This window comes from Balaenoptera musculus, chromosome 19 (genome assembly GCF_009873245.2).
Source record: "Balaenoptera musculus isolate JJ_BM4_2016_0621 chromosome 19, mBalMus1.pri.v3, whole genome shotgun sequence".
In the NCBI taxonomy this organism is placed as follows: domain Eukaryota; kingdom Metazoa; phylum Chordata; class Mammalia; order Artiodactyla; family Balaenopteridae; genus Balaenoptera; species Balaenoptera musculus.
Window position 1 is genome coordinate 16,023,911 of NC_045803.1, and position 16,339 is coordinate 16,040,249.

The following is a 16,339-nucleotide window of genomic DNA, read 5'->3' on the forward strand; positions in this document are numbered from 1 at the left end:
ACAATCATGGGCTTACTTCATGTTTTTCTCTTCTATCAGTGATCATAGTCCTGCACTGCCTATTGTCCAAAGTTTGAAAACCATTGCCTCATATATTTTGCCTAGTTTTATGATTGTTTTTGGCAAGAAACCTAGTTTGATATCAGTTACTCCATCATGGTCAGGAGGCTTTAAAATTTTTTAAATTCCTGCAATCCATACCTCTCTTGTATTTCTAATTCACTAGGATTGTTGGTTGGAGACTGAACCAACATCCTTTGCTAGTTCACAACCTTAAGTAAGTTAATTAATTGAGTTTTTAGTACATTTGACCTGTCTAGCACTTAGGAATACATTGCTTTTATTACAGTGCTCATGATGTACTTGATTGGATTCAACAAAAAGAATCTGCAATTTCAGGCATCTCAGTGGAAAAATGAAACCGTGTCCTGCAGTGATTGTATTTTATTTTTTTAAATCTAAGATAGCTGCATTTTTCTTTTACTTTAATGAGACAATTAGGCTTTTGGTACCACCCTGTCTTTAGGTGTTACTTTTAAAATGTTAATACTTTCTCTTAGTCACATTTACCTGAAAGAAAGTCCTTCGTAATTTATTCACCAAATACTTATCATACACACAGACCAGGCTTTTTTTTTTTTGGCCATGCTGTGTGGCGCAGCATGTAGGATCTTAGTTCCTAGACCAGGGATCGAACCCATGCCCCTTGCATTGGAAGCACAGAATCTTAACCACTGGACTACCAGGGAGATCCCAACCAGGCATTATTATGCATCAGATACATTAATTAATTAATAAGTAAAATCACACACAAAAGCCCAGTTACTACCCTCAATGAGCTCACAGCCAAGAACTGAAAAATGACCATTTTATATTTATTTATTTATTTATTTTTATTTTTGGCTGCATCAGGTTTTAATCGTGGCATGCGGGATCTTCCATTGTGGCACGAGGGCTCTTCGTTGCGGTGTGTGGGCTTCTTTCTAGTTGTGGTGCACAGGCTCAGTAGTTGTGGTGTGTGGGCTCTCTAGTTGTGGCACGCAGGCTCCAGAGTGCATGGGCTCTGTAGTTGCGGCGCATGGGCTTAGTTGCCCTGCAGCATGTGGGATCTTAGTTCCCTGATCAGGGATCGAACCCACATACCCTGCATTGGAAGGCAGATTCTTAACCACTGGACCACCAGGGAAGTCCCTGAAAAATGACCATTTTAACACAACATGTTAAGTACAAAATTAATCTGACAAGACTGGCTTGATCAGGACTCTTATTCACCATTTCATCAGCAGCATCTCACCTAGTTCCTGGCAAATATCAAGCGCTTAAACATATGAAAAATGAACACATGGAGACACTAGGGTATAAAAATCTCCTTTTAAGATTTGAGTATATAGTATAGCCAATTATTGGGTGAGAATGTTTACATACACAATTCAGATAGCAGTTTGTTCCACTGAGAACAGTAGATACTTCTTGACTGTCGATTTTGATAACACTGGTAGATTCTGGGCATAAAAATTATAGAAGGAGATTATATTCATATAAGTGCAATAATCAAGGTAAGTACAGGATGCAATGAGAATTCAAATGATGGGTAAATGGTTTCTAGACCTTACGTTTGAACTGAATCTTAAAGCACACGTATGATTTTTTCAAGAAATATATATGTTCCCACCAAAAGTATGGAGTTATATAGAAAGATAATGTTTGGAGAACTCATATTACTGATTTCAAGACTTTCTATAATGTAACAGCAATTAAAACAGCATGGTATCAGTAAAAGAATAGATAAAATATCAGTGGTACCAAGGAGAGAGCCCAGCAATAGATCCACACAAATATAGTCAACTAATCTTTGACAAAGGAGCAAAGGAAATTCAATGGAGAAAGGATAATCTTTTCAACAAATGGTGCAAAACAACTGGATGCCCATATGCAAAAAGAACAAAAAGCAAAATATCACAAAACCTTGATACTCAAAATGGATCATACCCCTAAATATATAACACAAAACTATAAAACTTTTAGAAAAAAAATAAGGAAAATCTGTGTGACTTTGGATGGTTGATGAATTTTTAGGTACAACAACAAAAGCATGAGCCATGAAAGAACAGATCAATATGTTAGACCTTATTAAAAATCAAAAACATTTTGTTGTGTGAAAGACACCAAGAGAATGAAAAGACAAGCCATAGACTGGAAGAAAATATTTGCAAATACATATCTAATAAAAGATTTGTATCCAGAATATATTTTTAAAATCTTAAAACTCAACAATAAGAAAATAACCCATTTGAAAAATGGGCAAAAGCTTTGAGCATATACCTCACCAAAGAAGATATACAGGTGGCAAATAAGCATATGAAAATATTCTCAACATAATTTGTCATTAGGGAACTGCAAATTAAAACAACGAGATGTCACTACTATCTTAGTTTGGGCTGCTATAACAAATTAGGATAGGGACTTCCCTGGTGGTCCAGTGGCTAAGACTCCATGCTCCCAATGCAGGGGGCCCGGGTTCAATCCCTGGTCAGGGAACTAGATCCCACACGCCACAACTAAGAGTTCGCATGCCACAACTAAACATCCCACATGCCACAATGAAGATCCCGCACGCGGCAATGAAGATATCACGTGCCGCAACTAAGACCCGGCGCAGCCAAATAAATAAATAAATAAATAATTTTTTTAAAAAATAAGGGGCTTCCCTGGTGGCACAGTGGTTAAGAATCCGCCTGCCAATGCAGAGGACATGGGTTCGAGCCCTGGTCCAGGAAGATCCCACATGACGCTGAGCAACTAAGCCCATACGCCACAATTACTGAGCCTGCACTCTAGAGCCCGCGAGCCACAACTACTGAGCCCGAGTGCCACAACTACTGAAGCCCACGTACCTAGAGCCCGTGCTCTGCAACAAGAGAAGCCAGTGCAATGAGAAGCCCACGCACCACAACGAAGAGTAGCCCCTGCTCGCCGCAACTAGAGAAAGCCCACGCACAGCAATGAAGACCCAATGCAGCAAAAATTAATTAATTAATTAATTTTAAAAAAAATTCTTAAAATAAATAAATAAATAAAACAGATGCTCCATATAAAATAATAAACAAAAACAAAAACCAAATTAGGATAGACTGTGTGGCTAAAACAACAAACACTTATTTCTCACAGTTCTGGAGGCTAGCCAGCAGATCAAGATCAAGGCATAGGCAGATTTAGTGTCTAGTGAGGGCTTGCTTCCTGGTTTGCAGATGGTTATCTTCTTGTTTCATCTTCACATGGCAGAGAGAAGAAAGAGCTTAAGCAAGCTCTCCTGTCTTCTTATAAGGGTACTAGTCTAAAAGGCTACATACATACATACATACATTTTATATGACATTCTGAAAAAGGCAAACTATAAAGACATTAAACAGTTCACTGATTGCCAGAGGTTTAGGGATTTGGAAGAGTTGAACATGTGAAGCACAGGGAATTTTTTAGAGTGGTGAAACTATTCTGTATGTTACTGTGGTAGTGGATATATAACACTATGCATTTGTCCAAATCCATAGAACATCACAGCACAAATAGTGAACCTTAATGTTTACACATAAAAAAATAAATTAGGAAGTTGACCCTGAGGGATCCCAGGATGAAATTCAGACAATGATAAAAGAATCCAATTGTATTAAAAATGTATGATAAACCTCACTGAAGAATATGGGGGGGGAAAAGAAGCTGACTTAAGTAACTTTGGGAATGAGTAGAAACTGTAAGTCTAAAGACAAGTGTACATAAATGGTGTATGGGTAAACAATTCTGAAACCACTACATGTAAACAAATAAATAAATGGATGAAAGACAATGAAAGCCAGGTTCCTCAGTCTTGGAGTGGGAAGTTCCAGACCACCAAAGGCGGGGAGGTAAGAGGGTTCTAGTTACCAATTACAATGTGTGCAGCGGGTTTCCTACACACCACCAAGCAATTTTTGGACACCAGCTGGATGTCCTACAATTCAACACAATTCTGACACCATTTTCCCAGAGATAGCATCAGATTCCACAGGCTGAGGGCTCAGTCCTATAAGACTGCCCACTCCTCGCCACTTCAGATGCCAATTGCAAGCCCAGATTGTTACCTGTGCTTCTGACCAATTGGAAGCTAGGTTTTACCTGTTTCTGTCCAATTGGTTATGTTCTCACAACCCCTTCTTCAGGTTTGACTAATTTGCTAGAATGGTTCATAGACCTAAGGAAACCTGTTTACTTACTAGATTACCGATTTATTATGAAGGATATGAATGAACAGCCAAATGAAGAGATATGGAGGGGAACATCCCAAAGGAGCGTCTATTCTCATGGAGTTTGGGGCCCGGCACAGTGGCACATGGAAGCATTCTGGTTCCCTAACCTAGAAGCTCTCTGAACTCCCTCCTTTTGGGTTTTTATGGAGGCTTCATTATATAGGCATGATTGAACTCAATCTCCAGCTCCTCCCCCCTCCCCAGCGGTGGGACGGTAGTGAAGGAGAGGAAAAGGGGGACTGAAAGTTTCAACCTCTAATCACACGGTTGGCTCCACTGGCTACCAGATCTCATCCTTAGGTGCTTTCCAAAAGTCACTTCCTTAACACAACAAAAGACATCTTTATCACTCTCATCACGTAGGAAATTTCAAGGGTTTTAGAAGCTCTGTGCCAGGAATGGGGTATAAGACCAAATATATATTTCTTATTATAACACAATATCACAGAAGGCAGAATGAACTATTTGTTACTGGATTAGAGTCAGAGAAATCAATATGAATTCATATTTAGCTTAATACATACACATATATAAATAATATAGATTTGTATATATACCTGGTTTAGTATACACAAATATGTTCTCTAGCTCTGTCTGCTGAGAGGGCCTAGAAGCAATCCCAGGAAAAATGAGCAATCCCTATGCCCAGCATTTGGTTTCTAATACCATTCAACAATGAAAGAAGTGTGAAATGTGAAATAAAATGGAGTCACTAATGTCAAGGGGTTTTAAAATGGAGTCAGAAGGCCATTAGAAGGTGGACCTTATGCACGTCCTCACCAGGTGGAGCCAGGTGAGGCCAAACCACAGATATTCCAAGGACTCTGCAAGAACACCTGCAACTTGTCACAGTAACGGACTTTTACCTCCCTGCTGTGGTAGCCTTAGCACTCAATCATGTTTAGCCAAAACTAGCTTCTGCCTCCAATTCCAGTTAAGAGTCTGTAATGCAAACTTCCATTCTTTGCCTTTGAAAGTCCCTGACTTTTACTCCCTAGTGGGACACTGGGTTGTTACCAGAATCTATGTGCCTCAAATTGCAATTCTTTAATCCCAAATAAATGTTTTTTTGCTTGATTATTGCCTCCTAGGTTTATTTAGGTTGACAGGAACCAGAATTCCTTGGAGAAATGGCTGATTCTAAGGCTGGGCAGGAAATATACAAGATGAGCCTGCAATGTCTTGTAGTACCAGAAAATAAAGGAAGTGCTTCAAAAAACAAAATGATGGGGTATGTCAAAGGGACACAGGAGCCAACTGAAAGAGCTCACAATAGCCAAAGCTGGAACAATTTGAGAAAAACAAACAAAAACAAAAACAAAAATACATCGTATTGAATTATAACCCAAAGTATAAAATAAATATCAATGAGTCCATCCTGACATAAATAAATGGTTGAATAAATAAATGGGGGATATTGACCAAATCTCCCATATAAAAGAATTCTAAATAATTTGTGTGGATTACCCCTCCTCGAGTAGTTGAAGCATTACTCCCCACCCCTTAAGTGTGGACTGTGCATGGTGACTTCCTTCCAAAGAGCATAGTCTGGGAGGAGGGATAAAGTAACTGTACAGTGGAGAAATCTGGCAAACACTACCTTGGCTAGGAATTCAAGGCTAATATCATCAGTGATAAGTTATGTTGATAGCATATACCTCTAATATGATGTTGTAAGAATGGCAGTTAGTGTGGTCTTCCTCCCCCAAATTCAAACCCCCAGCCTAACTAGGAAAAAAACATTAGACAATCACAACTTCAGGGACATTTATAAAACAACTAACCAGTACTCCTCAAAACTGTCAAGGACATCAAAAGCAAGGAAACTCTGAGAAACTGTCACAGTCTTGAGGAGCATAAGGACACAGAAGACTAAATGTAATGTGGTATCCTGGATAGGATTCTGGAACAGAAGGACATTAGGTAAAAACTAAGGAAATTTGACTGGAGCATGGGCTTCAGTTAATAAGAATATACAAATGTACTGTAGTAGTATAAGACGTTAACAAAAGGGGAAACTGGGTGTTCATTATTCGGGAACTCTGAACTATTTTTGCAACTTTTCTGTAAATCTAAAACCATTCTAAGAGAAAAATCTTATTTAAAATAAAGTAGGGACTTCCCTGGTGGTCCAGTGGTTAAGAATCCGTGTTGCAATGCAGGGGATGCCGGTTCGATCCCTGCTTGGGGAATTAAGATCCCACATGCTGCAGGGCAACTAAGCTCGCGTGCCGCAACTACTGAGCACGCGAGCCACAACTAGAGACCCCGTGCACCGCAGGTACTGAGCCCACGCTCTCTGGAGCCTGCGCACAGCAACGAAAGATTCCCGAGTGCCGCAACTAAGACCTGACGCAGCCCATAAATAAATAAACAAACAAACAAACAAATAAATAATTTAAAAAATAAAATAAAGTATGAGACTATAGAACAAGACAATGGGTGCAGGAAACTTGCATTAGACGTTTTAAATTAAGGAGTAACAGTGAAAAGTGAGATTTATATTACTATACTAGAGTGTTTTAAGGATCCCAATGGCAAAAAAGTGGCTGAACCTCAAGAATTTGGAACAGAACTTTAAAAACTCAATTAGGCCTCTGCCTTGCCCCCCACCACCGCCCTCCACCTCACTCCTTGCCTTCTGAAATACCAGAAAGGAAAGAGTATGCATAAAACCAGATTAGGCTTTTCTAAAACCAGTCTGCTTTCTTGGAGATTAAACACATGAAGTAAATAACTCAACAGCTTGGCTGAATAGTAGAATTGGAGATATATGGAAGAGTAACTATAAGAATAGAAAAATCATGCTTAGAGTTTCTCCCAAAATTCTGTGCAAAAGGATAAAAGTGGAAAACATGAGAGAAAATGACATGTGAAAGGCAGTGCCAGAAATTCTAATGTCTGTCTAATAGGAATTCTACAAGGAGAAACCAATAATAAGGAAGAAAAGGGAATTCTAAGAAAAAAAGAAAAAAGGAAGACAGAGAAAAATTTTTGGAGGTGAAAAAAGACAAATTTTCAAGTAAAAGTTATAAAAGCTAAAATTTAAAGTGCTCTTTCTTTTACCAGGCCTAGTTTTAAGAATGTTACATGCATTAATTATTTTTCATAACAATCCCATCATGTGGGTACTATTTCGATCCTCATGTGACAGACACAGAAACACAGAGGTGAAGCGACCTGTTCAACATCACAGAGCAATTAATGGAGGAGGCAGAATGCAAACCTGCTTTCTTTGTTAATGAAACTTTTTATTTTGATATAATATCAAATGTACAGAAAAGTTGCAAGAATAGCACAAAGAATTCCTGTATACCCTTCACACAGATTCTGTAAATGCTAACATTTACTGCATTTATTTTACAATCCTATTTTTTTCTGAACACTTGGAATTTCATTCAGAAAAGTCAGTTGCCCACGTAAGGCTCCTTTACCCCTAAATGTTTCAGTGTATACATCCTAAAAGCAAAGACATTCTCTCCTGTAATCTCCATAATTACAATGATCAAAATTATGAAATTTACATGGATATAATACTTTTATTTTAATATTTACCTTATTCAAATTCACAATTGTTCCAATAAAGCCTTTACAGAAAAAAAATTTCTGTTCCAGGGTCATATATTACACTTGTCATGTCTCTTTAGTCTCCTTTAAGCCGAAACAATTCCTCAAGCTTTTTCCTTCTTGACCTTGACATTTTTGAAGAGCAAAGGCCAGTTATTTTGTAGAGCATTGCTCAATTTGCATTTTTCTGTGATTTCCTTATGATTAAATTCTGGTTATGCCTTTTGGCAGGAATATCACAGGAGTCGCTCTGTTCTGGAGGTACAGGATGTCATTTTGTGCCACACTGGTTATGTTAACTTTGATAACTGGTCAAGATGCTGTCTGCCAGGTTTCTTCACTGTAATGTTACTACTTTCCCCTTTGTAATTAATATTTGTGGAGAGAGACTTTACGATGGTATCAAATTCTGTTTCTCATCAAATTTTCACCCATTAGTTTTGGCATACATTGATGATTCTTACCAGAATCAATGATTACTGTGATGGTTGATGGATGGTGATTTTCTAATTTCACCATTCCTTCTACATTAGTAAGTTGGCATTCTACTATAAAGCATGTTTCATGGATGCTTCTTTTAGTCACTGTATTAGTCAATGGTTTTACTCAATCTGCTACTATTATGACCTGTTTTGATGCTCAGATTGTCCAGATTTGGCCAGTGAGAACTCCTTGAGATACTGTGACTTTTTGACATATTTCAACCATTTTTTGAGCACTTCCCTACTTTCTACCCCCTCAGAATGTTCCAATCCCATCTTGTGTTTTCTCTGCTCAGTGTCTTATGCTATTTCTCCAAGGAGCCCTTGTTCCTGGGATCTGGGTGCTGGATATTCTCATTGCTACAGCGGTGTAATTGCTTCTATGTCCTCTCTGCTAGGGGGACATACATACACACACCTTTATATGAATCTCTAAATTTTTTTTTTTTTTAAACACGACTTTGTAGTGATACCTCCAATTGCAATCCAACACCACAGGGTTCATCCTAGCCTCCTGCTCTCCCTATTGCAACGCCCTTCTCCAGCAACAACAAACTTGGCTCCCATTATATTTACTTACTCCGAAATACAGTTACTTTTTTGCTTGATTCTAGAATACATGAAATAGTTCCAGAATTACTAATCTGTAATCACTGTGTAAATCAATCCTACTAACGAGAGTTAATTACTTGTTTACGGGTTTTTTTTTTCTTCTTCTGTTTTTAGCCTGAGGGAATATGGTCAAATTGTCTTCAAAAGTTGCTTGCCTAAGTCTTTTTTCCCCCTTTAGTGTGAAGGAAACTTTTTTTTTTTTTGCTTATATTCCAATTTAGGTTCTCTCCTGTTATTCACTTTTTAAAAAAACTGAACTATAGTTGATTTACAATATTGTGTTAGTTTCAAGTGTACAGCAAAGGGATTCAGTTATACATATATATTCTTTTTCAGATTATTTTTCGTTAGAGGTTATTATAAGATATTGAGCATAGGGATTTCCCTGGTGGTGCAGTGCTTAAGAATCCGCCTGCCAATGCAGGGGACACGGGTTCGATCCCTGGTCTGGGAAGATCCCACATGCTGTGGAGCAACTACGCCCGTGAGCCACAACTACTGAGCCTGCGTGCCACAACTACTGAAGCCCACGCGCCTAGAGCCTGTACTCCACAATGAGAAGCCACCGCAATGAGAAGCTCGCACACCGTAATGAAGAGTAGCCCCCACTCGCCACAACTAGAGAAAGACTGCGTGCAGCAATGAAGACCCAATACAGTCAAAAATAAATAAATAAATTTATTTTAAAGAAAGATATTGAGTATAGTTCCCTGTGCTATACAGTAAATCCTTGTTGTTTATGTGTTTTATATATAGTTGTATGTTAATCCATACTCTTAGTTTATCCCTCCCCACTTTCCCCTTTGGTTGTTATTGACTTTTTTAAATTATTTACTTATTTATTTATTTATTGGCTGCGTCAGGTCTTAGTTGCAGCACGCTGGATCTTTTGCTTCAGCACATGGGCTGTTTGCTGCGGTGCGTGGGCTTCTCTCTAGTTTTGGCATGCGGGCTCAGCTGCCCCGCAGCATGTGAGATCTTACTTCCCCAACCAGGGATCGAACCAGCGTCCTCTGCATTGCGAGACAGATTCTTAACCACTGGACCACCAGGGAAGTCCCTGTTATTGACTTTTAAAATTTGTAAAACATTAATATGGTCCCCAAAGTAAAAAAATACAAAAAAATAAAAAGAATGTGTCACGTCCCTGTCCCTTTATGTACTAAAATCCCCTATGTATTTAGGTTTATTTATGGAATTCTGTTCTATTCCACTGGTCTGTTCATGAGTACCACATCGTTTCGATTATAGGGACTTTTTAGTATTTTTAATTATCTGATTGGACTAGTACCACTTTGCAGCTTTTCTTTTTCAGTGTTAGCCTGGCTATACTTACATAAAACCTGTATTGCTGCCACTATAGATACTGTATACACTTGAGATGAAAAGATTAACTGAATTGTCCCCCTCCAGTAACTCTCCTTCCCAGTACCTTTCTCTTCATGACCCTTATCAATATGTGAAGTTTTCTTAGTTAGGTACTCACCGGTTTTCTGCTTTCCAGATTTTCCTGGAGATTGGGGATCTTGTCTTTAATATCCACTAACATATTGAAATAGCCAGAGCACATCATGGCACCCTCCAGGTATGCATTATGCACAAGCATTTGCACGCATTTTTTTTATTAGCTATTCTGGTGGGTGTACAGCCATATCACATTGTGGTTTTAATTTTTCCGTTTTCTTGATAATTAACGAACATGAGCACAGTCTGATATCTTTATTGGCCATTTGGATATCCATTTTTTGGAAGTGTTTTTTTTTTTTTTTTTGGCCGTGCTGCACGGCCTGCAATGGAAGCACGGAGTCTTAACCACTGGACTGCCAGGGAAGTACCCTCATTTCTTATTTGGTTGTCTGTCACTTATTGATTTGTAGTGGTTCTTTATATATTCTTGGTCAAATTTATGTATTGTGAATATAGTCTCCCAGTCTGTGGCTTGCCTTTTCACTTTAATGGTGTCTTTTGATGAAAATAGATTTTTAAATTTAATATAGTAAAATTTACTTTTTTTTCTCCATATGGTTAGTGCTTTTTGTGTTCTGTTTAAGAAATCTTTCCTACCCCAAGGCTAGAAAGATATTCTATGTTTTCTTCTAAAGCCTTTGTCATATCATCTACAATTACATCATTAACACATCTGGAATTGGTTTGTGTGAAGTGTAAGATAAGAGCCAAGGTTAATTTTTTATCGATATGGATATGCAATTGATCCAGTGCTACTTATTGAAAAGAACATCACTTCCTCTGCAATCACACTGCGAGGAACCTTTGTCATAAATCAGATGACCACATGTATGTAGGTCTGTTTCAGGGCTCTTTATTTTGTTCTATTGGTCTACTTGTTCGTTTTGCATCAGTATCACGTTGTCTTAATGACCAAAGTACACCTTATCACATTAACAAATTCAAGAAGGAAAATATATCAGTGTGCCAAAAAGGCATCTGACAATATTCAGCAGGCATTTTTAATTGAAAAAAAAAAAAGTTAAATAGGGACTGAAGGAAACAAGTGAACCACACAAGGTCTGTTTACCTCAAACAGAGAGCAAACATTACACTAAGTGATTTCCATTAAGTTGGGAAAAACAACTAGATGCCCGTTATCACCACTAATACTAAATCTTGTTCTGGAAATTATTTCTGTTAGAGTAAGAATAATAAAATAATCACTATAAATATTCAGGAAAAATCATATCTATTTGTAGTTGACATAACTGATTGCCTAAAAAATTAAGAGTCTAGTAAAAAAATGAATTTTAAAGGTTATTGGGTAATAATGAAAGTGATGATTGTATCCATATTTAAAATTTTAATATGTCAATATCACAATAAAAACAGAAATAAGCCACAGTCTGGGAGAAGGTGAGTCCATCATAATACTAGGTAAAGGATTACTATCTAGAATGTTATTTTTAAGAATCCCACTATTTTTATATGAAGATTTTTTTAAAAAGGAACATGGGCAATACATATGAATTGGCAAGCTATAGTATTTAGCAATAAACATATGTGAAAAGATGCTCAACTCATTATTTACCAGGAAAATATTAAAGCACATACCAGAAGTGGGGATATAAGGAAATAATATTTCACTGGTTGAAGGGGTTGTAAATTGGTACCATAAAGATGTTCTCCTCTTCTACGGCAATATCTAGTGAGGTTGAACATGAACATAACCTCTGACTTACCAATCTCACCTTTTGATAAATACCTCAGAGAAACCCTTGTTATGTATAGCAAGAAACTCAGATATTCAACAAGATATTTTTCAGTGAGAAATTATATATAACCTAAATATTGACCAATAAAAGGCCTCAATACATATGGTGTATTTATATAAAGAAAAGGACTAGGGGTTTTCTATTCTACTGAAAAGCACCATGTTAAATCCAAAAAAGAGCAAGCAGCCGGTTGGACAGCATGCTGAGTTGCTTGCCTTGCTAGATAACCATACACCTGCCACAATGCTGACATTTCCATCCTTGAAGCCTCTCATTTTGGTTAGGGCAACATCTGCCAAAGTGGAATTACACCTACAATAGGTATTGGGAATGGGAGCTCTATAGTGAAGTATGAGATACATTGAGTTTGATAAAATGAAACATTTTTGATAGTCTTTTGTTAGGCACTTAATGTGATTTTTTTCTCCCAAGAAATATAGAATATAGAGCTTGCATGCTTGTTTGAACACAAAATCATTTTCTTCAAGAACCATTAAGTACTGGTGTTTTGTGGAACATACTTTAAGAAATTTTGAGTTAATGTACTGTCCCCAAAAGACTTCAGTTAACAAGAAAATGTTACCAGGGAGAAGAAACACATAATAGCACTTAAAATGCTCATTGTGTATGTTACATTTTTGTGTAAACACTGTGTTATGTCCACAAATTAAAAGCAATTTGAAATCATGAGTGGAAGAGATTATTCTAGACGGTGACTGATTATTCAATGACATCTGCCCAATCTGCCCACTCTGAGCAAAATGGACTTAGAGGTACAAGTCAGTGTATGACAGTGACATTCATTTGGCTGAAAATAAAGTGCTGTGGCAATACTTGTTTTTCTTTTGTAGAAGGTAATAACTTTTAAGTATTGAATGCCTATTTTTCAAATAATTTTTCATTCCTTTTATAAAATTGATGAAGCTAAAATAAACGAGAAAAAGAAGAGAAACAATAGAAAGAAATTATTGGGGCAGGATCACGTCATTTTTCTCAACACTGTTACACTGTTCAAGTTAGAAAACCTAAATGCCTAACTAAATCACAAAAGGTCAGGCCCTGGGTATTCCTGGTAAATCATTTTATGTTTTATAACTGTTTTTTTAGACTACTGAGTTCAATTTACTGAACTTTATTTGGAATGTCTGCATGTATCTTAAATGATACTGGTCTAGATTTTGCTTTTTAGGGATTACCCTCATCTAAAATTTTATTATTGGGATATCTGCCTTATAGAATGATCCTGCAAAATTTTGTTAGAGGTTACCTATTCTTTAAAACTTTATTGCCTGAAAAACTATCGATTCTAGTTTTTAAAAAAACAAGAACTCCACTTAAATTTCCTTTGTTTACAGATCTCATACATTATAAAACTATAACTTATAAAATCTATAAATTATAAATTGTTTAAAATATAAAATAAAATATAAAATCTATACATTGTTCAGGCTTTCTATAGTCTCTTGAGTCAACTTTGATCATTTAGGTTTCTCTAGATAGCTCATTCTCTATATTTTTATACATACTGAAATATACGTATATAGTAACATATAAATTTTAAAACTTTTAAATCTCTTTGATATGTGTACCTATTTCACCATTCCCATACATAAAGCTGTAATTGAATCATCTTTTATCCCTCAATAATAACTGCTGATTCTATATTAATGGTATTTTCAAAGAGAATATTCTTGGATAAAATCTACTACTTTATTAACTATTCTTTTACCTTAAAATTTTTTTTTAAAAATTTATTTATTTTTGGCTGCATTGGGTCTTTGTTGCTGCGTATGGGCTTTCTCTAGTTGCAGTGAGCGGGGGCCACTCTTCGTTGCAGTGCGCGGGCTTCTCACTGCAGTGACTTCTCTTGTTGCGGAGCACAGGCTCTAGGTACGCAGGCTTCAGTAGTTGCGGCACATGGGCTCAGTAGTTGTGGGTCGCGGGCTCTAGAGTGCAGGCTCAGTAGTTGTGGCTAAGTAGTTGGGCTTAGTTGCTCCGCAGCATGTGGGATCTTCCCAGACCAGGGCTCGAAGCCATGTCCCCTGCACTGGCAGGTGGATTCTTAACCACTGCACCACCAGGGAAGTCCCTCTTCTACTTTTTTTAAGTTGTACTTTTACTTTTATTGTATGAATTACTTCCTGCTATTTACCTTAATTTAAAAAAAAAGGGGGGGCTTCCCTGGTGGCACAGAGGTTAAGAATCTGCCTGCCAATGCAGGGAACAGGGGTTTGAGCCCTGGTCCGGGAAGATCCCACATGCCAGGGAGCAACGAAGCCTGTGTGCCACAACTACTGAGCCTGCGCTCTAGAGCCAGCGAGCCACAACTACTGAAACCCACGTGCCTAGAGCCCATGCTCCACAACAAGAGAAGCCACCGCAATGAGAGACCCGCGCACCACAACGAAGAGTGGGCCCCGCTCGCCGCAACTAGAAAAAGCCCGCGTGCAGCAACAAGACCCAACGCAGCCAAAAATAAATTAAATAAATGAATAAATAAATAAATAAATAAATAAATGTTTTCTGGGAATTTCCTGGCAGTCCAGTGGTTAGGACTCCGCGCTTTCACTGCTGAGAGCCCGTGTAAAAAACACGTTTTCTGGCTTAAGTTAATGCTTTTTTTCCCCAACACTTCTGTCAACTGCCTGCTATGTGACAGGCACGGTATGTGTGGTAACAGAGTCGTGAACTAACTGCTCAATCCAGGTTTTCTAAATGCATTAAGGTTGTTTATTTCCTACAAAGTAGAGCTTTGGTGGCTTCCCACAAATTTTTTTTAAAATTTATTTATTTAATTTATTTATTTTCGGCTGCGTTGGGTCTTTGTTGCTGTGTGCGGGCTTTCTCTAGTTGCGGTGAGCGGGGGCTTCTCATTGCGGTGGCTTCTCTTGTTGCAGAGCACGGGCTCTAGGCGCCCGGGCTTCAGGAGTTGTGGCTCACAGGCTCTGGAGCGCAGGCTCAGTAGTTGTGGCGCATGGGATTAGTTGCTCCGTGGCATGTGGGATCTTCCTGGACCATGGCTCAAACCCGAGTCCCCTGCATTGGCAGGTGGATTCTTAACCACTGCGCCACCAGGGAAGCCCTTCCCACAAATTTTTATCTGTAGGGATCAAATTATCATTTATCACTAAGTAGTCTAAAATTTCAGATTTTCTACTTAAACAAAAACTTTATTATGGAAGTTTTCAAATATATGCAAAGGTAGTAAGAATAGCACAGTGAACCCTGTGTACCCATTACCCGGCTTCAACAATTTACAGCATTTTTCCGATCTTGTTTCATCTATCCTTCCCATTTTTTCTTTAGTATTATAAAGCAAATCATACATATAATTTCATCCTTGAATACTTCAGTATGGCTCTCTAATGCATAAGGATTTATACACACATACACACACCCACTCCCATGCCATCATCATGCCTAACAAATGAATAATAATTATTTAATATAATTTAATACCCACTCTAGGTTTACTTTTTCACAATAATGTAAAAAGTTGTCTTTTTTTTATCTGTCCAAATCAGGATTGTATTGCCTGTATTTTCTTATTTTCCGTATTCTTGATGCTCTGGCATTTGGGGACTTGATCTTGGAGAGACTACCACTTCTAGGGCTCGCAAATTCCTTGACAAACAACCCTCCTGCAAGCATGCCATTGATATATAAACCAACCAATCCAAAGTCCACACCCCTTTATCAAACATCTCCTTTATCAAACTCTCACACACCAAGCCAATATTCCTCCTGCCCTAAATCACCCCAGGGCCAGGTACTGGACAACTGAGGACCACCACTGGAGCTCAGAGCCCACAAAATTATTCAATCTACCCAGTCTTAAACTTGCTCAGTGTACCTACCTGGCATCACGTCACCCATTCCTTCCTGGGAAAACTCCAGTAAAGGTTCTGAGTCATGCTCTGCCCTCTTCCGCCTTCTGCCTCCTAACAGGACTAGGTGCTCCTTCCATGTTCTCCTATGTGTACTCAGTTCCTCCTGTTTGCAGAAATCTCCGCGTATAAGCTTCTTCCTTCATGATAATCATTTCCATGTCTTCGTGACTTACCATACCTGATTAAAGCAAATCCTGGGTACATTTTAACACAAGCATCTCAATACATTCCATACACTGTATTTAATTAATATGTCTCAAGTCTCTTTTAATTTGTAAAATTCT